This window comes from Plecotus auritus, assembly GCF_963455305.1.
Source record: "Plecotus auritus genome assembly, chromosome: 6".
NCBI classification, from domain to species: Eukaryota; Metazoa; Chordata; class Mammalia; order Chiroptera; family Vespertilionidae; genus Plecotus; species Plecotus auritus.
Window position 1 is genome coordinate 107,063,765 of NC_137773.1, and position 27,563 is coordinate 107,091,327.

Consider the following 27,563-nt stretch of genomic DNA (forward strand, 5'->3'; position numbering starts at 1 on the left):
CATGAAGACGGCCTGGACTTGTGAGCAATGGGTATGCTGGTTCCAATAAAACTACCTGTGAAATTGGAATTCCATGTGTCACAAAATGTTATTCTTGTTTTGATTTTCTTTCAACCAGTGAAAATTCAAGTAGGTCCTTAGCATGCAGGCCAAAAGGGAGCAGGCTGCTGTGCTTGCTCACCTGCCCAGCAGGTGTGATCTCCAAGGCTACAGCCACAGTTCAGCAACGTCTGTCCTGGAGGGTGACTCACTGCCCTTCTTAGCCCCAAACTGAAGAGTGGCCTGAGCCCTCAGCATGACACTAATGCCAATGCCAATGCCAGTCCAGGTTTGCAGCTGGGAGACCTTCGCCACCTCGTTTTCTGGCTGTGCTTAGCTGTCCAGAGCTTTGCAGATATTTGGTCCCATTCCTGTTAAAGGCAGAGCTTGGAATAGGGGCACAGTGGAAGGGGGGTTGGCAAGATGAGGAAAGGCCCATGCTGGTTTTCACAAGTGATCTTCCCTGGATGCCCCAAATCAGCACACAGAAATTTTAGGAGAGAAGAAAAAACAAAAACCCATCAGTCCTTGAGCTATTTCCAAAAACCACAGAAAACTCGACTGTATGCAATCAGGGTGGGGGTTTGATTTGGTTTGGGGTTGGGTGAAATGCCCTCCAGGAGGCAGCTGTTTTGGTTGAGGCATTTACCCTGGCGTGAGACCACTTTACAAGGAGGCCCCTCCGAGCCCCACGGCCTCACCTGGGAGGAGCCCCCTCCCCTTTCACTGCTGCCAGTTTAATTATTAGCTGTAGGTTTTAGTAAAACTTGAAAGACACCCAAATTGTAGTTAGGTTTCACATTTGCAACTGATCTCCACATCCAGATATTTCCAGCTTTTGGCACCCTTTTGGAAACGTGGGATAGCAATGGGCTTGTCGAGGAGGCAATTTTCCCTGATTCATTTTGAAAGTGAAAAGCCACAGGGCTGGTCCTCCAGCTCCTCTGAAGGCAAGGGTGGTCCTGCTTCCCAGAGGATCATTTGGTCTCATCCTCCCCTCAGCTTCCTCAGTGAGAAGCAGGCCTGTGAGGCAGAGCAGGGAAGCATCCATTCTCAGGCACCAGGAGCTGCTTTCCTCTGGGAGAGCCACAGAGGCCCATGTATAGTTTCTAGAGTGAAGGCCATTGAGCCCAGACAGAGAGACCTGGGCTACAGGGCCAGGACCTAGGAGCAAGACTGGCTCAAGGCTGTGCTCTATGGCCTGGACTGCACATCCAGGGCTCCTGCGGATGTGGGCACACATCCTGAAGCTGTGGCTGCCATCCTATCACACACAGCTGCTGCCCTAAGGTACCAGTACCACAAGATCCTCCAGCACGGTCTCCCATTGAGTCTTAAGCAGCACCTGCTCCTCAGTGCCTTTGAATTTTATTCACCATCTCTTATCCCCACCTCTGCCCCTTCCTATCAGTCTGCAGGCCGAGATGGTCTCTGGAGGCTTTGAGGCTTTGCCTGATCTAATTAGTCAGAAACAGTGTTTTACACTGTCCTGCATTAGATATTGAGAGGAGAAAGAGATCTATGTAATGCATAGTCACAAACCCAAACATGCAGCCAAAAGGAGGAGACAGAGAAACAACCTGCAAATGAAAGAACAAGAGAATTCTCCAGAAGAAGAGCTAAATGAAATGGAGATAAGAAATTTATCTGATACAGAGTTCAGAATAATGATGGTAAAGATGCTCAACAGCATGAGAAAAAAATATAGTAACTATGAAAACATAAAGAATGACGTAGCACAAATAAAGAACACATTGGAAGGAATACACAGTAGACTAGGGGAAGATGAGGATCGAATCAGTGAATTAGAAGACAGGGTTGAAAAAAATCGGTCAGAGAACCATAAAGAGAAACAAACAAACAAAAAACATGAGGAGAGCTTAAGGGAGCTGTAGAACAACGTGAAATTCGAGTAGCAGGTTTGTCAGAAGAAGGAGAAAGGGATAGAGAACATGTTTGAAGAAATAATGGCAGAAAACTTCCCTGACCTGGTAAAATCCTGGGGAAGGAAGTGTACCTTCTGCTCAAGCAGGGTCATGTTTCCTAGATGAGTACAAGGCTCGTGCCCATCATATGTTTGCAGAAGCCCAGCTGGATGCAAAGGAGGGTTTGGGCCTGGGGGGTGTCCCTGGATGTGCACCAATAGCTTGAGGCTGCTCCCTTGGGGGGTCTCCTCCTTTGCATACGCTTAAATGCCCCACTGCTTCAGCGCTCATTTTGTTCCATGTCCGGCACATGCAGCTGCTGCTGGGAAGTTAATGAGGCCAACCCTTATCCAGAGGCTCTGGGGCAGATTCCCTGGGAAAGGGTGCTGGAGCAGCCATCGCTGGGCTCCTGCCCCACAGGGGTGAGGACAAACACAAAGCACAGCCTCAGGAGGCCCCTGGGATGCAGTCTCTTGGGCCTTGGGCTGCATTTTCCAATGGAAGTGATGCGCCAGAGCAGTGGTCGCCAACCTTTCAGACCTCACGGACCACCACTTGGCGACCACTGCTCCAGAGGGTGGTTTGGTTCTGAATGTGGGACAACAGCATTAAGACGCTCCACTAGGGAGTGAAGATTAGAAAAGAGGATGATGGGAGCGGGTCAGACAGGGCCCATTCCTAGTACCCACTAAGTGCTTCATCTGAAAATCAGATGTTATGTCTGCTCCAATGCTCAGAGGGTCCCCAGTAGGGAGGTCTGTTGACTCTTATAGATAAGGGGACAGACACTTGGCACCAGCCCAGGGTCCATGCTTGAGTGTGGCAGCTTCTGTCCTCTATCTACATGCTAGGTCACGACTGCTCAGGAGAGCAAGCCTTCAGGGTAGACAGTAGTGAGAAGGAAAAGGGTCCAGGTTGTGAGATAATGGCCAGGACAGACCAAAGCTGCTCAGGGTGCACATATATACCAGAGTCTACAGGTGCAAACCCACCTATTCAAGGACCATCTCAGAGTAAACTGGTTTCCTACCAGAGGTGGGAGCTGCCTGCTGAACTCACACAATGCCTTTCTTTCCAGTGATCTTATCCATGTGGGACATGGCCCTGACAAGGTACGAGCAATATGGGGGGATTGGTGGGTGGGTGGATCAAGATGCCTTCAAAGGTACAGGGTGTCCTGGTCTCTCCAGCACAAACCAAAATGAGAGAAATACCTGAACCATCAGCCTCATCACTGTGTGCATTGCTAGAGTGTGCGGTCATGAGGAAAGACCACTGCACACCCAGGGCTCCTGCAGATGTGGGCATGCATTCTGAAGCTGTGGCTGCCATCCTATCACATCCTATCACCTAAGGTGCTGGTACCTTAGGACAGCAGCTATGTGTGATAGGATCTCATCCAAGCTCTCACCTCTGGATCATGCAAAATAGACTCTGCCTATTGGGCATCTCAGACTGGCCTGAGGCTGCCTTCAGCCTACTGCCTGCTCAGCTCTGCTTTATCACACTGCCCAACACAAGAACATCACCATGGGTGAGGTCTCCCTGTCACCTAGTCCTCAGTGTGCACAGACCCCACAGCATGATGGGGTCTCCATGTCACAGCCCTCACTGTGCACAGACCCCACAGCATGGTGGGGTCTCCCCATCTCCTGGCTCTTCACTCTCCACTGACTTCAGAATCTTCCCTCCCAACAGATAATTCCTCATGATCTGTTTATCTCAAGAACCTTAACCTTAGTGCATCTGCAGAGACACCTTTTCAAAGTAATGTCAAATTGCAGGTTCCTAGAATTAGGGCTTGGACATATATATATTTTGGGGAGCACAATTTCACCTATGATACTCTATTCCTGCCAAATTCACATTCATCCCACATATGAAATATATTTACTCCATCCCAACATTTCCAAATTTTTCAACTATTACACATCAGATCTTTGTCCAAAAATCTCACCTATATATCATCAGCTTTAATCTCTTAAGTCCAACATGGGTGATAGTACAGTCCATCCTGGGACAGAATTCCTCTCCAACTTTGTGAAGTCAGAAAAATGAGCTATTTCCAGATATAGAGGTGGGTACTCTTACTTCAAAGAGGAAAAAATATGAAAATTAGAGCATGAGTTCCTGTTTTGTTCTGACATATGAGGATCTGGGAAGTTGCACTCCATCCTAACAAGTTAAAAGCTTTACAAACTGAAAATCAACAACTCTTCTTTGATCCTTTAAGAAATGAGGCCATAGGGCAAATCCCCAAAATTAGAGAGACAGAGGTGAACCTATAAAAAAATCACAACTTACCAGGGAGAAGCCCATGAGCAGAAATGTCCTGGGGAACCAGTGCTGGGGCAGGAAACCCTGAACTATAACTGATAAATGCTGGAGGCTTAGTGTGGACAAGACTGAGTGCAAAACTCCAGGAGAGAGGGGGTTTAAAAAAGGTGGCAGAGTAAATGGATACTGCACAGACATGCTCCCAGGACCAAAATGGAATTACAACTAAAATACAGAAAAAGTTCCTGAATTATCAACAGAAGACTTGCTAGAAAGAACTCTGATAACTGAAAACAGAAAGTGGAGACAGCATAGAGACTGGTAGGAGGTGTGGAGGTGTGAAAGGGCTGGCTGGGTTCCACAGACAGCAACTGAAGTTCCAGAGACATATCTCAACTGTGGGGGGTTGCCACTGAGAACTCTGGGGTCTAATCCCCAAGCTGGGGCCCCTAGCAGAGGGCACCAGAACTGAGAAGGATACCCACATCTGGCTGTGACGAGCAGTGGGGTTACTGTCCACCAGGGAGAGATGGCTGGGAATGCAGGAACCCTCTTAAAGGGCCAACACACAAAATTCCCTGTGCAGCCACTCACCTTGTGCTCTGGCAGATGGAGGGCAGAGTGGACTGACGCTGTGTGAGAAGAAGCCAGGATGGGGTGCTCAAGGGTTAGAGCTCAGAAAGCAGACACCCCAGTATCCTGTGCTGAGACATCCCTTCATGCTGCAGAGGACATCTTTCTCATGTAGTCATTTGCTATCACACAAGTTCAGGAGTCACAGAGAGTTCCAAGCAAGAAGAACCTAAACAGGCCCACACCCACACACATCATAATTAAAATGCCAAAAATTAAAGACAAAGAATCTTAAAGGCATCAAGAGAAAAGCAAACTGTTACCTACAAAGGAGCTCCAGTAAGGCTGATACCTGATTTCTCATCAGAAACTCTACAGGCCAGAATGCATGAAGTACTCAAGGTAATGGAAAGCAAGGATCTGAAACCAAGATTACTATATCCAGCAAGGCTAGCACTCAAAATAGTGAAATAAAGAGCTTCCTGGACAAAAAAAAAAAAAAAAAAAAAAAAAAGCTATAGGAGTACATCATACATCACAACCAAACCAGCATTATAAGACATGCTAAAGGGACTGCTGTAATGACTAGAAGAAATGGAGACAGAAACCTATGCATACAGAATTAAAATGGCAATAAAGAAGTACTTAATAATAAATGTAAATGGATTAAATGCTTTAATCAAAGGATGTAGGGTTGCTGAATAGATACAAAAACATGACCCAATTATATGCTGTCTACAAGAGTCCTACCTCAGGACAAAAGACAGATACAGGATGGGAGTAAAGGAATGGAAAATAATTTTTCCATGCAAATGGGAAAAATATTGGAGTAGCAATACTTATATCTGACAAAATAGACTTCAAAGTGAAGGCCATCACAAGAGACAATAAAGGTCACTACCTAATACTAAAGGGATCAATCCAACAAGAGGATATAAACCTGGTAAACATACATGTACCCAATACAGGAGTACTTAAATATATTTAAAAAAAAACACACCACTTCTACAGGACTTTAAGGAAGAGATTGACAATAATACAATCACTGACTTCACTGTTTAGATCTTCCAGACAAAAACTTAACAAGGAAACATTGACTCTAAATGACACACTGGATCAGATGGATTTAATTGACATTTATAGAATATTTCACCCCAAATCTGCAGAATATACATTCTTCTCAAGTGCACATGGGTCATTCACAAAGATAGACTACATGTTAGTACACAAAACAAGTCTCTACAAGTTCAAGGAAATTGAAATCATATCAAGCATCTTCTCAGATCACAGTGGAATGAAATTAGAAATCAAATACAGTAAAAACACCCAAAATATTCAAACAAATGGAGGCTAAATAGTATGTAATTAAACAATGAATGGGTTAACAGCGAGATTAAAAAAAAAGAAGAAGAACCAAAAACTTCCTGGAAACAAATGAAAATGAACACACAACACAAAATCTCTGGGACACAGCAAAAGCAGTCCTGAGAGGGAAGTTCATAGCACTACAGACCTACCTCAAAAAACAAGAAAAATGAACAATAAACTATTTAACTCTACAACTTAAGGAACTAGAAACAGAACAACAAGAAAATCCCAGAGTAAGTAGAAAGAAGGAAGTAAAAAAAGATTGGAAAAGAAATAAATGACGTAGAGACTAAAAAACAATAAAAAATCAATAAAACCAAGAGCTGGTTCTTTAAAATGATAAACAAGATTGATGAACCATTAGCCATACTCATCAAGAAACTAAGAAGAGGACCCAAATAAATAACATCTGAAAGGAAAGCAGAGAAGTGACCACTGACACTAGAGAAATACAAAGGATTGCAAGAAAATACTATGAACAACTACATGCCAACAAGCCAGACAATGTGGATGAAATGGACAAATTGTTAGAAAAATGCAATCTCCCAAAACTGAATCAGGAAGAATCAGAAAACCTGAATTAGCCAGTAACAACTGATGAAATAGAAGCAGTCATCAAAATACTCCCAGCAAACAAAAGCCCGGGTCTGGACTGCTTCACTAACACCTATACTCCTCAAAACATTCCAGAAAATCCAAGAGGAAGGAACACTTCCAAACTCTTTTTTTGAGGACAGCATTATCCTCATTCCAAAACCAGATAAAGACACTACAAATAAAGAGAATTACAGGCCAATATCCCTGATGAACATAAATGCTAAAATCCTCAACAAAATATTAGCAAATTGGATCCAGCAATATATTAAAAGATCATATATCATAACCCAGTGGAATTCATCCCATGGGATTCATCCCAGGGATGCAAGGTTGGTACAATATTTGCAAGTCAATAAATGTGATACATCACATACACTGAAAGACAAAAATCACATGATCATATAAATAGACACAGAAAAAGCATTCAACAAAATCCAATACCCATTTGTGATAAAAGCTCTTAGCAATGTGAGAATAGAGGGAGCATATCTCAACATGATTCAGACCAGGTGCAGGTGGGGAAGTCACAACTCGCTTTTCCAATAGTAATAAATAAGCCTGTGGTCTGAGCAGTACAGGAGGTTGGCCGGGAAACCGTCCACTGCTACCGTGGGGCCAGGCCTTTCTCATAGCCCTCCATCTTCATGTCATTGAGCCCTAGCTCCTCATTTTGATCAAACGTGCAGTTATAACTTCCCACCTTCATCTCCGGATCATCTTCAGGTGCATACACATTCTGCAAGTAGCTGTTTCCTGCTGGATCATTCATAATAAAGTGGGCCTTCATTTTACCCTCTATGATCTGGTCCAACTTCTGGCTAAATTCCTGAAGTTTGTCCATCTGGCTAGGATTGGAACTATCACCCAGTGTGAAAGGGTTCTTGGTCACCAAGTCCGGGATGTCTTTCAGCAGCCCCTCCAGTGTGGTGAACTTGCCCCCGAAGACAGCCATTCCCAATTCAAATTCCAGTTCTGGGATTTCCACACTGCATGTCTCAGGTTTGAGAGGTCTCTGGTCATATCTGAGGGATCTGTGATATGGAGAGTGATCTGGTGCCCAAGGGCTCTACTGCTCCTCCAGACTTCACCTCATTGGTTGGCTGACTCGCAGTTGGTAGCCATGATGATAACCTCCTTAAAGTGGGGTGTTTGAACTAGCTTCATGTTGGTCTGAGCTGGGGCATTGCATTCCGGGCAGTTTGTGTTGAACGGCAGTACTTCGTTTCTGAGATCTTCCTCTTGCGGTTTCTCTTCTGGTGCCACTGCCGGGAGCTCCAGCATCTCCTCCTGATGCAGAGTCCAGTTATAATATGTGACCACCAGGGCATCGTCTTTCTGGGGAGCGTGTGGGTTTTCCACGAAGCTGTTCCCTGAGGGGTCATCAATGATCATGGTGAAAGGAGAGGCCACCTGCTTTGGCTCTTACAGTTTGACAATGAACTCATCCAGTCTTTCAGCTACAGCTTCTTCATTTGCCCTTCATGGGGGCTGATCCTGTCCAGGCCGGAGATAGCACGGCTGATCAATCCTTCAACAGTGGTCAAAGCTCCCTTCTGGCTGAAGGCAGGAATTTCAAAATCTAACTCTGGAATCCTTGTGGTGGCAGTCAGTCTTCGCTACTTCTCGGTTCATGTCCTGCGCCGCCCTGACCGTCTGAGTGTAGTGCACTCCCTGGTCCTGGATCCTGCCCAATGATTGGACCTCCGTGTTGTTCCAGCCGCAGTGCTCACAGCAAAAGGAGCTGACCATCACTTCTCTGAAGAAGGGATCGTGGTGAGCAGCAGGCGTGTCACACCGTCGCTTAGCAGTTCATGCACAGCGACTCGATCTCCATGGGCTGCTGGCCCTCATCCTCGGCGTGGATGGGCTGGAACAATGCGATGGGGCCGAGGCGGGCGAGGGCGGGGCCAAAGCCCCCACTTTTGTGAGTTTTACCTCTAGGAGCCACCCCAGATTCTCATACTGAAGACAGGAGAAAAATCCCGTCCTGCTTCAGGCTGGGCGTCGGAAGTAGCCACTGTGAATACACCAGAGCATGTGTTCTAACAAGGCCTGCCCTCAGGAGAAATCATTCCATCAGATCCTGACCACCCGGAGGGAGAAAAATGCCCATCCTGCTCCTTTATCTTTCTTGTACCACCTAAGGAGGGCTGAGGAGCACATGTGAAGGCCACAGTCCAGGCAACAGACTCACAAATATGGGGCATAATCAAATGCCCCATCCCTATATCTCATCACCACATCACTGAAGGTCTGTTTACTGCAGTTCCTTTTATCCAACACATGTCTGGCTATCAAGAAAAAACTACAAGGCATTCCAAAGACAAAAAGTAGTTTGAAGAGACAGAGCAAGCATCAGAACCGGACATGCAAGGATGCTGGAACTTAACAAAACGGTCGTTAATATACAGCTCTAATGGATAAATAGATAGCATGAAAAAACACATAGGCAATGTAAGCAGAGATGGGAATTCTAAGAGAGAATCAGAAATGAGTGCTAGAGATCAAAACACTGTAACAAAAATGAAGAGTGCTTTTGATGGGCTCATTTAGTAGACTGGACATGGCATCGAACAATCAGTGAACCTGAGGACATGTCAACAGAAACTTCCAAAATGGAAGAGCGAAGAGAATCAAGACTGAAACACACACACACACACACACACACACACACACCAGAACAGAATACCCAAGGATGGGACAACTACAAAAGGTGACATATATGTGTAATTAATGGGAAGACCAGGAGAAGAAGCAAGACAGAAAGAACTAGAAGGACTATTTGAGGAAATAATGACTTAAGATTTTCCCCAAATTAATGTCAGACAACAAACTACAGATCCAGGAACCTCAGAGTACAACAAGCAGGATAAATGCCAAAACAAAAACAAAAAAACTATACCTATGCATATTTAAACTTCAAAAACTCGAAGATAAAAAAATCTCAGAAGAATCCAAAGGAGGGAAAAAAAATCACCTTGCCTGTAGACATTAAAATGATAGTAAAGGAATATTATGAACAACTCTATGCCCACAAATTTGATAGTCTGCAGTGGTCGCCAACCAGTGGTCTGCAGACCACTTGTGGTCCGTGAGGTCTGAAAGATTGGCGACCGCTGGTCTAGAAGAAAAGGTCCAATTCCTTGAAGTATGCAATCTGCCAAAACTCACATAAAAAGAAATAGGCAATCTGAATAGGCCTATATCTGTTAATACATTGAATCAATAATTAATAACTCCCTCAAACAGAAAGCACCAGGTTAGGAGGGTTTGTTGGTGAATTTTACCAAACATGTAAAGAAAAGTTCATATTAATTCTTTATAATCTCTTCCAGAAGATAGAAGGAGAGGGAATTCTTCCAAACTCATTCTATGAGGCCAGCATGTCTCTCATTCAAAACTAGACAAAGACATTACAAGAAAAGGAAACTACAGACCATGGATGCAAAAATGCTCAACAAAATATTAGCAAATCAACAATGTATAAAGTAACTACACACAACGACCTAGTAGGATTTTTCCCAGGTATGCAAGGCAAGTTCGGCATTCAAAAATCAATCAATATAACCCATCATATCAACAAATTAAGGAAGAAAAATCACATGATGACATCAATGTATGCAGAAAAAGCATTTGACAAAATCCAACGCCAATGCATGATGAAAACTCTCAGGAAACTAGGAGCAGAGAGAACTTCCTCAACTTCATAAAGAAATCTACAAAAAGTCTATGTCTAGCATCATACTTAAAAAAAATTTATTGTTTAAAGTATTACACAAGTCTTCTTTTTCTCCCATTGACCACTCCCTGGCTATCCCCACCCCCCAGCACATGCCCTCACCTCCCCCCTCCCCCCATCTGTGTCCATTGGTTATGCTCATATGCATGCATACAAGTCCTTTGGTTGATCTCTTACCTCTCACTCCCCACCTTTCCTCAAAGGTTGGACAGTCTGTTCGATGCTTCTATGACTTTGGTTCTATTTTTGTTCATCAGTTTATGTTGTTCATTATATTCCACAAATGACTGAGATCATGTGATATTTATCTTTCTTTGACTGGCTTATTTCCCTTAGCATAATGCTCTCCAGTTCCATCCATGCTGTTGCAAATGGTAAGAATTCCTTCTTTTTTTACAGCAGCATAGTATTCCATTGTGTAGATGTACCACAGTTTTCTAATCCACTCATCTGCTGATGGACATTTAGGCTGTTTCCAATTCTTAGCTATTATAAATTGTGCTACTATGAACATAGGGGTGCATATGTCCTTTCTGATTGGTGTTTCTGTTTTCTTGGGATATATTCCTAGAAGTGGGATTACTGGGTCAAATGGAAGTTCCATTTTTAATTTTTTGAGGAAATGCCATACTATTTTCCACAGTGGCTGCACCAGTCTGCATTCCCACCAGCAGTTCACGAGAATTCCTTTTTCTCTGCATCCTCTCCAGCACTTGTTGTTTGTTGATTTGTTGATGATAGCCATTCTGACAGGTGTGAGATGGTACCTCATTGTCATTTTGATTTGCATCTCTCAGATGATTAGTGACTTTGAGCATCCTATCTAATAAAGAGGGAATATGCTAATTGACCATCACTCCATCACAAAGATGGCTGCACCCACAGCTGAAGCCAAATTCCCATAAGGAGTCTTAATGAGCAATCAGCAGGGACCTGAGGCTACGCACTCCCCCGTCCCCATAGGGCTTGACAGAGGACCTCAGGCCGCATCCCCCACCCAGCAGGGCTTGACAGGGGACCTCAAGCCACGCCCCCCACCCTGGCATCAGGCTGGGGGACCTCAGGCCACGCCCCCCCACCCCAGCGCCAGGCCAGGGTACCTGAGGCCATGCCCTGCCCGGCAGGGCTTGACGGAAAACCTCAAGGTGCACTTCCCATCCTGGTGCTGGGCTAGGGGACCTCAGGCTGCTCTCCCCGCCCCAGTGCCAGGCTGGGGAACCTCAGGCCGCTCCCCCAACCAGGTGGGGCTTGACAGGGGACCTCAGGCCATGCCCCCTACCCCAGCACCAGGCCGGGGGACCTCAGACTGCACCTGCTCAGTGGGGCTTGCCAGGGGACCTCAGGCCACGCCCCTGCCCCAGCATCGGGCCAGGGGACCTGAGGCTGCGCCCCCCTGCCTGGCTGGGCTTGACAGGGGACCTTAGGCCGTGCCCCCGACCCAGCGGGGCTTGACAGAGGACCTCAAGGTGCACCCCCAGTGCTGGGTCAGGGGAACTCAGGCCGCGCCCCTCACCTGACGGGGCTTGACAGAGGACCTCAGACCTAACCCCCCACCTGGCGGAGCTTGACAGGGGACCTCAGGCCGTGCCTCCCGCCTTGGCAACAGGCTGGGGGACCTCAGGCCATGCCCCCGACCCGGAAGGGCTTGATGGGGACCTCAGGGTGCGCTTCCCATCCTGGTGCTGGGCTAAGGGACCTTAGGCTGCTTCCCCCGCCCCAGTGCCAAGCCAGTGGACCTCAGGCTGCGCTCCCCACCAGGTGGGACTTCAGGCTGCACCCCCCACCCCAGCACCAGGCCGGGGGACCTAGGCCGCACCCCCACCCCAGTACCAGACCAGGGGACCTGAGGCTTCACCCCCCTGCTGGTGCGGCTTGACGGGGGACCTGAGGCTGTGCCCCCTGACCTGGCAGGGCTTGACAGGGGACCTCAGGCCATGTTCCCCACCCAGCGGGGCTTGATGGGGGACCTCAAGGCATTCCCCCCGCCCTGGTCTGGGCTGGGGGACCTCAGGCCACGCCCCCCATCCTGGCACTGGGCCAGGGGCCCTGAGGCTACATCCCCTGCCCGGCAGGGCTTGACAAGGGTGGGACTGGCCCCGTCTGGATCTAGCCCAATGGGGGCAGGGGCCGGCCAGGTCTGGGTCTCACACGATTTTGAGGTGCATGTGGGTGGGTGGGAACTTGACTCTGGGTCCCGTGGTGTGCCCCAGACTCTGACAGGAAGAAGGTTTTCATATACATTTTACTAATTTTCTTTCATCTCTGACACTTCTATTATAAAGGGCAAATAGCAATATTAAATTATTTCCTCTAATTAATCCCCTTTTAATGTGCACAAATTTCGTGCACTGGGCCACTAGTGTTTTCATATGTCTCTTGGCCTTCTGCATGTCCTCTTTAGAAAAATGTCTATTTAGGTCCTTTGCCCACGTTTTGATTGGATTGTTTATCTTCCTTTTGTTAAGTTATATGAGTTCCCTATAAATTTTGGAGATTAAACCCTTATCAGAGATAACATTGGCAAATATGTTCTCCCATGCAGTGGGCTGTCTTGTTGTTTTGGTGATGGTTTCTTTTGCTGTGCAGAAGCTTTTTATTTTGATGTAGTCCCACTTGTTTAATTTCTCCTTAGTTTCCATTGCCCTAGGAGCTGTATTGGTAAAGATATTGCTATGACAAATGTCTGCTATTTTGCTGCCTATAGCTTCTTACAAGATTTTTATGGTTTCCCGTCTTAATTTAAGTCCTTTAATCCATTTTGAGCTTATTTTTGTGTATGGTGTAAGTTGGTGGTCTAATTTCATTTTTTTTTGCATGTATCTGTCCAATTCTCCCAACACCATTTATTGAAGAGGCTGTCTTGACTCCATTGTATGCTCTTGCCTCCTTTGTCAAATATTAATTGAGCATAATGGCTTGGGTTGATTTCTGGGTTCTCTGTTCTGTCCCATTGGTCTATATGTCTGTTCTTGTGCCAGTACCAGGCAGTTTTGAGAACAGTGGCTTTGTAATACAGCTTGATATCTGGTATTGTGATCTCTTCAACTTTGTTCTTCCTTCTCAGGATTGCTGCAGCTATTCGGGGTCTTTTTTTCATTCCAGATGAATTTTTGGAGAGTTTGTTCTAGGTCTTTGAAATATACCATTGGTATTTTAATGGGGAGTGCATTGAATCTACGGATTAGCATCATACTTAATGTTGAGAAACTGGAAGCTTCCCACTGAGATAATGAACAAGGCCAGGATGTTCCTTTTCACCATCCCCCTTTTTTTTCCATTTCATTTTTAAAAATTTTGTTGTTTAAGGTATTACAAATAGTAGTACATATGTCTCTTTTTTTCCCCCCACTGACCTCCCCCCAGCCTCCCCTATCCACCGGCACTTGCCTTCATTCACCATTCCTTTTAACATTGCACTGAAAGTCTTAGCTAATGCAATAAGACAAGAAAATGAAATAAAAAGTACATGGATTGGAAACAAAATAATACAACTGTCTTTGCTTGCAGATGACATGATTGTCTACATACAAAATCTGGGGAAAAAATTAACAAAAAAACTGCTGGAACTAGCAAGTGATCATAGCAAGTTTGTAGGGCACGGTGTTAATATACAAAGTCAATAGCCTTTCTATGAATATATGGAATTAGAAATTAAAAATACAGCATCATTTACATTAGCACCCCAAAATGAAATATGTAGAAATCTAGCAAAATATGTACAAGAACTATACCAGGAAAACTACAAAACTATGATGAAAGAAATCAAACAAGAACTAAATAAACAGAAATTCTATATTTATGGATAGAAAGACTCAATATTATCTATTTTTCTCAACTTGATCTATAGATTGAATGCAATCTCTATAAAAATCCCAGAAAGTTTTCCTGTTGATACCAACAAACTGATTCTAAAGTTTATATGAAGAGGCAAAAGAACCAGAATAGGCAACTCAATATTGAATGAGAAGAACAGAGTTGGAGGACTGACACTACTGCAGAGCTATAGTAATCAAGACAGTGTGGTACTGGTGAAAGAATAGACAAATAGATCAATGAACAGAATAGAAAGCCCATGCCGAAACCGGTTTGGCTCAGTGGATAGAGTGTTGGCCTGTGGACTGAAGGGTCCCGGGTTCGATTCCGGTCAAGGGCACGTACCTTGGTTGTGGGCACATCCCCAGTGGGAGGTGTGCAGGAGGCAGCTGATCGATGTTTCTCTCTCATCGATGTTTCTAGCTCTCTATCCCTCTCCCTTCCTCTCTGTAAAATATCAATAAAATATATTAAAAAAAAAAAAAGAAAGAAAGCCCAGAAATAGACCCGCATAAATACAGGCAACTGATCTTTGACAAAGTGGCAAAGGCAATACAATGGAGTAAAGATAGTCTTTTCAAGAAATGGTGCTAAAACAATTGGACATTCACCTGTGAATGAATGAATGAATGAACCCCTAGCTGATTTGGCTCAGTGGATAGAGTGTTGGCCTGTGGACTGAAGGGTCATGGGTTTGATTCTGGTCAAGGGCATGTACCTCAGTTGCAGGCTCAATTCCCAGCCCTGGTCGGGGCACATGCAGGAGGCACCCAATGGATGTGTCTCTCTCACATAGATGTTTCTCTCTCTGTGTCTCTCCCCTTCCCTTCCACTGTCTCTAAAAATCAATGAAAAATATCCTCAGATGAGGATTAACAACAAAAATAACTAACTAAATAAATAAACAATAAATAATCTAGACACAGCCCTTACACCAACCATGGGCAAACTACGGCCCGCGGGCCGGATCCGGCCCGTTCGGCTGTTCTATCCGGCCCACGGAGCCAAAAGAGCGGAGGGTTCTCTTGCTCTCCCCTCCGCTCCTTCACCAGCAGCAGTGTTAACATGGCAACGTCGGGAAACACAGCCGCAGCTCCTTCTTCTGAGTGGGCGGATTTATATCCGCCCATTCAGTAGAAGGAACAACCTGTCAATCTTCCAGAGGCTCCTTGTAATGCCCGCGGACGCGTCCCCCGACATCACCCTGGGAATGCGTAGACACGTTATAGTGGTGATGTAGGGAGACACGCCCCTGGAGAGCACAGTATCAGAGCATTAGCTAAAAAGGAGACCAACAACACTGTTCCCACTGAAGTTGATGTTTTAAAGACCAAAAACCTTTCAACCCAGTCTACATTGCCATCTACATCTACGTCCCGGGCATAATTTGGAAGTTGCACTAAAGAAAATGTTTAATTTACTGTTTACACATTTTGTTCTTTTCTATTTGTTTTAGTTTTTAAATTATTTTATTATATTTAAGTTTAATTTGAAAGGCTTTTGTACCTTTCCTTTGTTAGGCAATTTTATTTTGCCTTTGCCATCTTCAATATAAGGTATGTTATTGTGCTATGATTCCTCCATTTTTTGAAGTTTCAAATTATAATAATTAGTGTTTACATTCTTCTTGTTAAAATGTTTGAAATGAATAAAACTATTGAAATAAAAAAAATACCGTACCCTTTTATGTAATGATGTTTACTTTGAATTTATATTAGTTCACACAAACACTCCATCCATGCTTTTGTTCCGGCCCTCCGGTCTAGTTTACGAACCCATTGTGGCCCTCGAGTCAAAAAGTTTGCCCACCCCTGCCTTACACCCTTCACAAAAATTAACTCTAAATGGATCATAGGCCTAAATGTAAAATACAGAACTATAAGACTCTGGTGTGGTAATGACTTTTTAGATAGAACACTAAAGGCACAAACTGGACTAAATTAAAATTTAAATGTTCTGCACTCTTAAAGATACTGTCAAAAGAATGAGAAGACAAGCCACAGACTGGGAGAAAATATTTGCAAAGGACACATCAGATAAAGGACTGTTATCCAAAGGACTGAATAGATAAATTGTGCTACATTCATACGATGAAATATTATTCGGTTCTAAAAAGAAATTGGCTGTTGAGCCATGAAAAGACATGGAGGAACCTTAATGCATATTAATAAGTGAAAGAAGCCAATCTGAAAAGGCCACATATCGTATTCCAACTGTATGACATTCTGGAAAAGGCAAAACTCTGGAGACAGTGGAAGAATCAGTGGTTTCCAGGGGTTAGGGGCAAAGAGGATGAACTGGCGGAGCACAGAGGATTCTCAGGGTAGTGAAACTACCCTGTGTGATACTGTAGTGGTGGATACATTTGTCTCAAACCCATAGGATGTACAACGTCAAGAGTGGGCCTAAGGTAAACTATGGACTTTGGGTGATAATGATGTGTCAGTGTGGGCTCACCTATTACAAATAAAACTCTTCGGTGTGGAATGGTGATGGTGGTAGACGCTTCTTGTATGTGGGGACAGGGAGTACATGGGAAGTCTCTGTACCTTCTGTTCAATTTTGCTGTGAATTTAAAATGGCTCTTTTAAAAAAAAATAAGTGTACTTAAAAAATTGAGGGAAGGAAAGGATGGAGGTAAAGGAAGGATATCCAAGCCCAGCAGGCGGATTCCATGAGGTCTCAAGACCTGAGGAGAATCCCCTGTGGTTCAAGGCCTCTGCACCTATGACTCCACTCTTGGAATCACTCCATTTTATTGAAGGGTAGAACATGTTCGTAGCTCAGTAGCGCTATTCGCCTATTTCCTGCCTGTAGAATGTTGGCAGTCCAACCACCGCCCTTTTTCACTTTGTCCCTTTCAGTCTAAACATGAGTTTTCTGCTGATATAACATTCTCAAATACCTTGTGTGTCTCCCGTGTTGGTCATGGGGAGGCGCACTATCAGAGAAGAGGCTCTTCCACAGATCTGTAATGGGCAAGCCCATCCCATTCCCGGCTTCTGCGGAGATGGTTGAGCGCGACCACAAGTCACACACTTAATTTCTCCCGCCACATTGTTGGCTTTCTGTGCAATGCACACTTTCCCAAACACAATCTCCTAATTTGAGCATCTTTTGCAATCTGGACATACTAAGGATTTCCCCCATCAGGTGCTGGTTCATTTTTGCTTGACAATTTCTTTCTCAATGTATCTCTTTCCTCTCACATTGTACTATACACAACAGGAGAAATCAGGCTGCATTTTCAACATTTTGCTTAGAAATCTTCTCAGGCTTATTATTTACAAGTTCCGCTTTTCACTTTTCACCAAAGTTCTCTCCACTTTATAACCAGTTCCCTCCAGTCTGCAGTGCCGTGTCCTTCCCTCCTTCCTTCCTGCGCACTCACTGGCAGTGTCGCCAATGTCCGTATTTCTACCAACAGCCTATTCAAGCCAGTCCAGGCCTTTTCCATCCTCTGTCTCAAAAATTTCAAGCCATTACCGAATTCCAAAGCACTTGCACATTTTCAGGTATTTGCTGCATCCAGGTGACAGGATTTGTATTTGTTTCCTCAGGCTTCTATAACAGAGTTTCACAAACTGGCGGCTTGAAAAAACAGAAATTGATTCCCACACAGTTCTGGAGGCTGGAATTCTGAAATTAGGGAGGGTGTTGGCCGGGCTGCGTCCTCATCTGGCCCTCATCTGGCCTGGTCTGGGCTCTTCCGAGCTCGTCCTGGTTGTTGGCAGGTTTTAGCTCCTGTGGCAGTGGGATCCAGATCCCCGTTTCCTGTTGGCCTTCAGCTGGGCTGCACTGAGCTCCCAGAGGTCACACACATTCCTCAGCTCATGGCCCCTCTGTCTTCACACCACAGCAGCAGCAACATCCTTCTCACGCTGTGACTCCTGGACTTCCTTCTGCAATCAGCCAGGGAACACTGATTTTAAAGGGCCCTGCTGTCGGGTCAGGCCCGCCGGGGGAATGCTCTTCAGCCCCGCTGATCAGGGACCATGACTCCATCTGCAGAAGCTGATGGCAGCACCTAATTAGCATTTGATTGGGTAACTGGGAGAAGCTGTGTGTGCACCAGACAGGAATGTCAGGGCCTCTTAGGATCTGCTCTTCTCTGTTCCACCCCTGTACAGCCGGGGTCCACCCTCACTCCTCCCTTACCCACAGGGAGTGGATGCTTGGGCCTCAGAAAGTTACATCCTGCCTCTGAACATCCATTTCTGCATCTGCAGTAAGGGGATCCTGAAGACCCAGCGTCACAACCAGGCAGAACCCCTGGCCCAGGCTGCACTGCCTCTGCTATTATCTGTGTCCTCCGGTGTCTTCAGGAACTGGGAGACAGTGAGACTGCTCCTGTCCCAGGAGTTCCTTAGTTCTGTGGTCCTAGGAGTGCCCTTTCTCTCTCTCATGCATTTGAAGAGACAGAAGGAACAGATGAAGCCCATCGTGAGGGCTGTAGCCCTGGGGACGAGACCATCCTTGCTTTCTGCCTGGTGGGGGAGATGACTGTGGGTTAGAGGGGGGCAGACAGTCAGGAAGGAGAAGGCCCGGAGCAGGGTCCTGGGGAGAGGAGGGTGGACGGTCCAAGGCCCCTTCTGCAATCAGCTGTCCTGTGGAAGACCCCACACCTGGCCTGGCTCTGACCTGTCTCTTATTTCAGAAAAAGGGCCGGGCACTCTGCATTTGTGTGGCCAAAGTCACAGTGTGCTGGACACGACTAAATGGCAGACTCTCATCAAAAGCAGATGTTTATCTCCAGATGCCATCCCATTGAGTGCATAGCCTGAACAAATAAACAAATTACTCTGCAATTTCAGAAGAAAGCATTCCTGTCAGGATTGGCTTTCTGTGAATTTCAAAGGAGAAGGTTCCAAAACAGAAATCTGCTTAGATTGGAAACGATACCCCCTTCAACTCAATTATTTCCTTATGTTCAGAGTCTGATAGAATGAGGTGCCGGCGGAGGCCCTGCTGCCCACATGGTGCTGAAAAGACTCGATAAATTCTGTGCAGCAGGAAGTGTTTCACTTATTCTCTTGCCCAGCACACTCACCTGCAAGTGTGAGCACGCCTATACCCTGCTCTCTGACCAGCCCCCAGGAGGTAAGAGCCAGCTGATGACCGCAGTGGGGCAGAGGGACGGAGTGGCATGCCCCAGGGATTTAGACCTGGGCAGAGGGAGGGCGTCCAGGCAGAGGCGGTAGGGGACAGAGGGTAGGGCAGAGCTTGGTGCTATCTCACTGCAGCTGGCACCCAGAGTGTGTGGAAGGTGGATGGGTGGATGCTGAACCATCTTTATGAGGCAGGTCTTCAGTAAGCAAGGGCTGGGGGAGCAAAGGGCCCACACCTTCCAAGTGCCAGGCCTTGGCAGGGAGACCAGGTCGAGCCCTGAAGAATGAGCTGGAAACAGAAACTTAGGAGGTGGCAGTAGCACCTGCCCACACTGTAGGGCCCTCCACAAGCAGGTCTTCATACAGGCTGCCCACAGCTTGGGAGGGCATCAGCCAACCGCTGGAGGCTCCCAGCCCCTTGCTGAGGGTTCCAGCTTCTGACCAAATCTATGGCCTGTTTGATCCCTAACCTCCAGCTCCTCGGGCTTTGGCCACCAGGATTTGCACAGGAGACTAACCAGGAGCCCTGTCCAGGGCTGGCCTCTCCCCTCCTGACTCCAGAGCTGTGTTTGGTTAGGGGACACATGCCCGGCGCGGTCCACAGGGACAGTGGGGACAGCAGTGTGAGGGGACAGAGGGAGGGCCAGTGGGAGAGTGTTCTGGACTTTCCCAAGCTGGAGCATCTTTTCCCTGGTGACGCACTCGCCCAGAGCTGAGGGAGAAGCTGCAGGAGGGATACGAGGAGGGACCCTTGGTTTACCCCCCATTGCCTATGGACAGGAGGGAGGCTGAGCCCCAGGCCCCACCGCACCCCTGCGGAGGTGAGAGCAGTAAACAGGGGCTCGGAGCAGCAGGTGCTGAGCCGGCCCTCTGGGCAGCACAGACCTGCTCAGCAGGGCAGGCCTTTCTCCTCAACTCCAGTCCTGTATTTCCGGGTCGTCAGAAAGAGGCCAGACAAGTTTCAAAAAGCTGAAGAAAGTTTAAATTAAAAAGGAGGAAAAGTCACTGATACAGAACCTTCAAATGATGAGGCTCTACTATGATTAACGACTACATCATGGACTAATTAACGGTTTGTGCTCGGTTCCTCTCTCAAAGGATCATGCTGGCTTACAGTGAAACATTATGCAACACTGCAAACTGGAATCGGGCTTAGCGAGCTCTTACCCTCTTGTTGAGGAGACAGACCGGGAAAATGGGCAGAGACACCTGTGTGTGTGTGTGGGGTGTGGTGGGGGGGGTCTCTCCAGAGTCCCTGGGTGGAGGCCACATGTGTGGAGAGTGGCTACAGTGTTTGGACAGGTTCAAGCCTCGGACTAATGAGAGGGCACAGTCCTCTCATGGCCACGTGCAAGTCCCAGCTTGGAGGGCAGAGCCCTCCCAGCACAATTATAGCCAACAGCTGTAGTTGTAAGCTTGAACCTATGGTCCCAACACGTGGCCCCACGTGCCTAAGTGATATAGGATGCAAGTAAACAAAGCTTGATCAGATGCATGTAATTCAGTAGGATCAAAACCCATGAGAATGTTGTAAACATCTTGACCATGCCTTTACTTTGCCTCGTGGCATCTGGCTATAAAATAAAGACACGGCTTGTAGTCCGTGGCGCTGTCTCCAGACCCAGCTTTCATTCTCTTGTCTGTCTTTTCTCAATCCTTCATTGCCCCCTCTGGGTCACTGAACCTGGCTGAGCTGGTATGGCACATAAGGCGCCCTGGGGCTGAGTATGCCTATGGCCATGCCGGCTCACCACAACATGATCGGGCGTGTGATGGTCCAGGAGGGACGTGAGCCGCTGCAGTGGTCCCAGAGAAGCAGGCTCTCTCCAGGAGCCTCATCCCCCTGAGCTGCCAGGACCGATCTTTGAGGGGGGCTCGGGGCAAGGGCCCCACGCTCTTGTTCTGGAACCTGCCAGTTGCCTCTGTAATCCGCAAATGTTGGAACTGAACATCTACGTAGATTAGGGAGGACTCCAGGGCCTTCTAAGTGCTGGTGCTCCTGGCTGACTTTTACTTTTCTGTAGGTAGAAATGCAAACAGCCGTGTTAAGCCTTGTTTTCCTTTCTCTCTTCCTTCTGAGCTTCTGGATCAGCATAATGAAAATGTGTCCTGATATTGCAAGGCAAGTTTAAAAACCACACCATTGAACTTACTGTCCGGCCATGGAAATAAACTGCTGAGACTGATGAAGGCGTGACCTCCTCCCTGCCACCTCCGTGAATCAGACAGTGTCCATACACAGGGCCGAATGCATCGATGGACTGATCTGAAATCTAGATCTCCTCTCTGCGGTTGCTCTTTGCCTGCAATGTTTATCTGATTGAAGAGTTGACAACTGAACACCAATTTCTGTAGGAATAGCAGGCTCTGAAGAAGCATTTTAAGTAGTAACTGCAGACACAGCCTGCCTCGGGAGCTGACGTCTGGGGGAATGCTCCCAAACTATGTCAGGGGATATATTTTGTGAGAGGAAAGAAGGGGGGAATTAATGCTGGAAAGTAGTTTTCTTCCCCAGCCGTTTTAATCAGAAGAAAAGGCAGGTTGTTTTCAGACAGGGTCAGCATGTGCCAGCCTGGAAGCCTGCACTCCGGGAGCCGTCGGAAGTTTCTGGACGCACCTGCCCTGGGAGCCATGCTCCCTTGGGCTGGTCAGTTTCATGCCTTCCTGTGACGGCAGGTTCATTTGTAATGTTGTGCAATGTTTCTGTCTCCTCAGCATTTGACACACTTCTTTCCCATGGCACTGGGCCCCAGAGGAGGAGGCCACCCTGAGGAGGCATGCCTCCCATTGCAGAGCTCCTGGGATGGTGCCCACCCACTAGAACCAGCACAGGAGAGTCGCCTGGGACTTCCCCACCGCCCACCAACTCAGATGTAATTATGTAGTTATTTATTTGGGTGTGTGTACAGAGGCATGCACACACACAGGGACGCACACACAGACAGACTCAGGCACAGGCAACACACATGGAGACACACAGACACAAGGGGCCTGCAGACCCACATGAAGACAGGCAGACACATGAAAACTTGAGACACGTGGAAACTCACAGACCCACCTGGAAGGGAACACAAAGACGCACAGAAGAATGGAGGCCCACATGAAAACAGGCAGACTCGTGGAGACAGGCAGCCATGTGCAGATAGGCACACGCAGCATATACTCGTTACACTGTGTTCTGAAAGATCTTAGAACAGCTCCTAAAGGACACAGAATTCCTCTGAACATAGATTAGTCACAAGAAAGCCAATGGGAGAAAGGACAGTGATGTCACATAGAGCTGGGAATGAAAGCACACAGAGATACCGTGATGACAATGTGGTGACAGCCGGGGTTCCTGCATCAGTCCTCATGTACCTGAGCTGATGGGCATGACTGTTCCACGTGTCACAGGTGAGGACCTGCAGGCCTGGGAGCCTGTTCTGCATCTTTTGATGCTGTCCCCAGGTGAAGCGCAGAACCTTCCGCAGGAATTGCTCTCAGCGATGTTGATGACCAGCACTGGGCATACCCGGCACACGTTGGTGCCTCTGAGCGACAGGACAGGCCTTCCACCCGAGGCTGCTGTGCTGTGTTCCCACAGACGTGTCTGCGTCCTCCACGCTCCAGATGACTGCTGTGGCTTTGGCATTGAAAAGGGCCATTGCTGGGTCATGAGGGGCAGTCTTCTCAGGGCTGAGTGTTGTTTGGGGATCAGAGAGGGTACTCTGAGGACAGGCCAGAGACAGGTTTGGACACACCCTTATGTCACCATCTCTCTGCCCTTTGTTGAGACAGAGGTAAGGTGGGTGCCCAAAAGATTGTTCCAGTTGTGCAGACATATGGCCACAAGCATTTCCCTCTCCCTCCAGGCCCTTCCCATCTTTAGCCATCTGGGTGAGAGGGAGCAGCCTGGGTGAGAGGGAGCAGCCTGGGTGGGAGGGAGCAGCCTGGGTGGGAGGGAGCAGCCTGGGTGGGAGGAAGCAGCCTGGGAGAGAAGGAGCAGCCTGGGTGGGAGGGAGCATCCTGGGTGGGAGGGAGCAGTCTGGTGAGAGGGAGCAGCCTGGGAGAGAAGGAGCAGTCTGAGTGGGAGGGAGCAGCCTGGATGGGAGGGAGCAGCCTGGGTGGGAGGAAGCAGCCTCGGTGGGAGGGAGCAGCCTGGGTGGGAGGAAGCAGTCTCGGTGGGAGGGAGCAGCCTCGGTGGGAGGGAGCAGCCTGGGAGAGGGAGCAGCCTGGGAGAGAGGGAACAGCCTGGTGAGAGGGAGCAGCCTGAGAGAGAGGGAACAGTCTGGTGAGAGGGAACAGCCTCAGTAGGAGGGAGCAGCCTGGTGAGAGGGATCAGACTGGGAGAGAGGGAGCATCCTGGGTAAGAGGGAGCAGCCTGGGAGAGAGGGAGCAGCCTGGGTGAGAGAGAGCAGCCTCAGTGGGAGGGAGCAGCCTGGGTGGGAGGGAGCAGCTGGGTGAGGTATAACAGCTGGGTGAGGTGAGCAGCCATGTTAGAGGGAGCCACCCCAGATGTCTGTGGAGCATTGATGAAGCTAAGACATGCTGGAGCTTCCTGGGTAGAGGTGGCAGCAAGGCCAGGCCTGGAGAGGGAGGGAAGTGCTTGTGGCCATGTGGCTACACAGCTGGAACCATCTCTTTGCCGCCCACCCTTTCTCAATCCCAGCAAAAGGCAGGAGGCCACTGTATCTTGTTCCTCTTGGTGAAATGTAGACTCAGGGCCCTAGATACCGAGGGGCACTATGGGCCCCATAGGGTGGAATGGCAGGGGAGCGTTTCGGGCCATTGATGGACCCTGGAATGTACTTTAGAGAATATGTGTGTCCTCACCAGAGGAGAATGACATGCTGATTCCAGAAGGGTGGAGCTGCCCTCCTGCACCCCCTGTACCCCTTGTGGGGGGCAGGACCATGGGAGCCATCTGAGGTCATTCACAAGAGGGCCAAGGGTTGACAGCCCTCCTTGGGTTGCCAGGTCCTGGGCCCCAGGGACGTGATTTGTTCTGAGCTGTCAGGCCTTGGATTGCTGGGCGGGGGGGCGGGGGGGGGCGGGATTTCCTCCTGCTTAGATGACTCCTGAGCTGCCCAGGTCTGACACCCCATCATTCCCTTTAACCTGCCCCTTGCTCTTGGAACAGTTCGCATCCTCCATCCCAGGCTGGCTGTGCTCTCTTTGCGCAGGAATCGGCCGCCCAAATGGAGGAGTAAGTGCTGTGTGAATGAATAAAAATCTTCCACTGTACAGACAGGAGAGAGGCCTGAACGGGACTGGGGCAGCCATGGGCTGGGGTCTCCCAGGTGCCCCCAGCATCTGGCTTTTCTGCCCAGGTAGGTATGCAGCCCCTGCTTGCCCATCATGTTACTCCCAGGCCCTGCCCTCCCTCCCTGGACTCCCTACCCCAAGTCCTAGAAACCCTCTACCCTAACTCTCTAGACTCCCTCCTAGGCAGGGGCTCTGGCTGCTACCCTCTCCTGCTGTCCATGCTTGGACCAGACCCCAGCCCACCTAGTCAGTTCCTTCTTTCAGGCTCCTCCACAGAGCCACCCAGCTACGTGGCCCCGGGTCCCCTCCTTCAGAAGGGATAGAAAGAGGCGGGTGAGTGCCCTGGCTTTTGCCCAGTGTTGCTGCTTCTGGCTCTGCATTGTGGCTTGAAAGTTTCCCAAAGTTGTAAATGGTGGGGTCCGCAAAGTAGGTGATTTCAAACCCCTGCAACAAGCGTCAAGCGCAGGAGCAGCCAGGATCTTTGCTTCCTTCCTTCTGTGGGGTCAGCCTGTCTCATTGCTGAGAATGTGGGCTTCCTGAGGCCAAGCTTCTCACGCTTTCTCCCAGCCCACGCACCAGCTCAAGGACAGTGACCATCGAAAGCATGTGGATATCTGTGTGTATTCTGAACCCTGGTGGCTATTTTGGCTAAAAGCAAAGCTTGTAGACCTGTGAACACGGTTTCTGCCACCTGAGCCAGCCCTTATAAAGGAGTTCCTGAAATCCTATTTCAACCAATAGGACTGAAGCTTTCTCCACCCAACCAGAGCAGTTCTATTCTGACCAATCAAGACAGCGTCCCTTTGGACCAATCAAACTGCGAGGATTTGGAGTCCTCATTGTCATGAAAAAGGACCAATCAGGGGCCAAGGGCAGGGATTTCTGTCCATATAAGCCAGCTCCCCTTGGGTTGGGAGAGTACACTTCACTGAAGAGGGAAGGCTGTGTGTCCCTGGTGAGCTGAAACACCCAAGGTGTCTCTTGAGAGCAAACCAGTGCAGCACAAAGCAGCCCAGCATGGAGCAGAGCATGAGGAGAGCTGTGGCACAGCAGAGCTGTATGGCTAGAGAGGAGCTTGCCCCCAGGGCTGCCTGGCCCCAGACCTGTTCTGCAGCTTTGCTGTATCCCAATTGAGCTCTTCCACAGCCCTGCTATCTCCACAGCCATCCTGTATTCACAGCCACACTGTGTCACAAGTAAGCTGTTTTGCACTAAATTATTTCCTTTCTCACCACACCCCAAATTAAGGATTCCTGTTGATGTTGAATTAGCACCAACAACCATCAGTGTTGGTCTCTGTGCATGGTCCTAAATGTGTGTGTGTGCATAGATCTATGTGTGCAACTCTCTACGTGTGTGCATGGACATATGTGTGTTTCTCTGTGTGCATGTGTGTGCATGGACACACACACATATGAGTCTGCAGATGAATGTTTTTCAACCCACTTGCAAAGCTTCTTGGAGATCAGGGGTGTATGGTACTTGCCAGGGCAGCACCGCCGCCCCCCCCCCCCCCCCCACCCAGTGCTGGGACCTGCAGCCTTTCCTAAAACCTGCTAGGATGTCTGAGACCCTTTAATACATATATTGGCCTCTAAATATACAAAGAAAGCTGCTAAATTGAAATTACCAATTTCCAAAGCAAACTTAGATAACTCCTTTAAAAAATATTTTCTCATTTTAAAAAATGCACTAAATGAGAGGGTGCAAAGCATCCTCATACTGCTTCAGTGTGAGGGGTGTGCCTAGCAGGAGGGTCTCCCAGATCCCACAGAGCCCCAGTGTGCATCTGCAGGCCAGAGGTGCTTTCTGTGTATCACCCTCTCCGAAGGCTGGCTAAGGAAGGAGCCTGCGCTGGTGCACCCAACACATTGCAGGAGTCTCGGGTCACTGAAGGGGAGGCTGGAGAGTGTGGCCCCCAGCTCCTCCGCCCACTCCTTCAGGGCCTGTGGGGCTCTGACCCCTCACCACTTCATCTGGGCTGGGGGGTACACACAGATTGCTGTGCCCAGAATCCTGGAGAACCCAGCGATCTGAATCTGTAGCTTGATGAACACCTTTTCTACACCCTAAAGCTTGTAGAACTGTGAACACCTTTTCCCAAAAGAGACCATACCTGCTACTAAGCCCCTTCCCCTGAAAAGGGACAGAAGTGTTCCTTTTCCCACAGGACCAGCACACCCAGGAAGTGGCCACCTGTCATGGCTGTATAGGCTCTGGCTGAGGGCTCTGTGGCTGGGGTCAGGGCACTGCAGGCAGGAGGACTCACCTGTGGCAGGGTCTTGAAGGTGTGGCCCATGGCTCTCAGAGAAGGGTTGCTTGGGGTGCTGGCCACTGTGGACACCTCTGAGGCTCCCCTGAGGGGTTGCTAGAGCCACTGAGATGGGTATCACTGAGCTTGCAGGGCAAGCTGGACTGCCATGGGTGGCTGATGGCACTGGGCCTGGGCACCCAGCCCACAAAGGCTGCCAAAGCCTCAGCCCCGCCTTCAGGCCAAGTGGGAAGACAATGTCCCAGGCAGGCTTTGCAGCTCGCGCCCCCCCCCCCCCGCCCCCTCCATGGCTATCTGCCCTAGATAGGGATGGCCTGGTCCTGTCTGACTCTTCACCAGCCTTTTACCCTCCCCAGGGTCAAGGTAGGGCTCAGGGATGCAAAGTTGTGAGGCTGGAGGTGGCTTGGGGGAAGGCCATGGTTCACACTGGGTGGGCTGTCATCAGTCTCTGAAAAGACAACACTGATGGTCCCCTTGCTGCTACAGGACAGAGTGAAATTCACAGAACAGGAAATTAACCATTTTTAAGTGAACAATTCAGTAGTATTTGGCACGTTTACAGTGTTAGGAAGCCATCACCTCTGTCTAGTTCCAGAATATTTTTATTA

General features: G+C 48.3%; 1 pseudogene across 1 annotated transcript; it reads right to left on the reverse strand.

Moving 5' to 3' along the window:
- Positions 1-7,327: 7,327 nt before the first annotated feature.
- LOC308251796 (zinc finger protein ZPR1-like) lies at positions 7,328-26,982 on the reverse strand (annotated as a pseudogene). Its single transcript has 3 exons — positions 26,953-26,982; positions 25,787-25,851; positions 7,328-8,716 (listed from the first exon to the last, which is right to left on the reverse strand). The product of its transcript is annotated as a zinc finger protein ZPR1-like (transcript).
- Between the last annotated feature and the right edge of the window lie 581 nt (positions 26,983-27,563).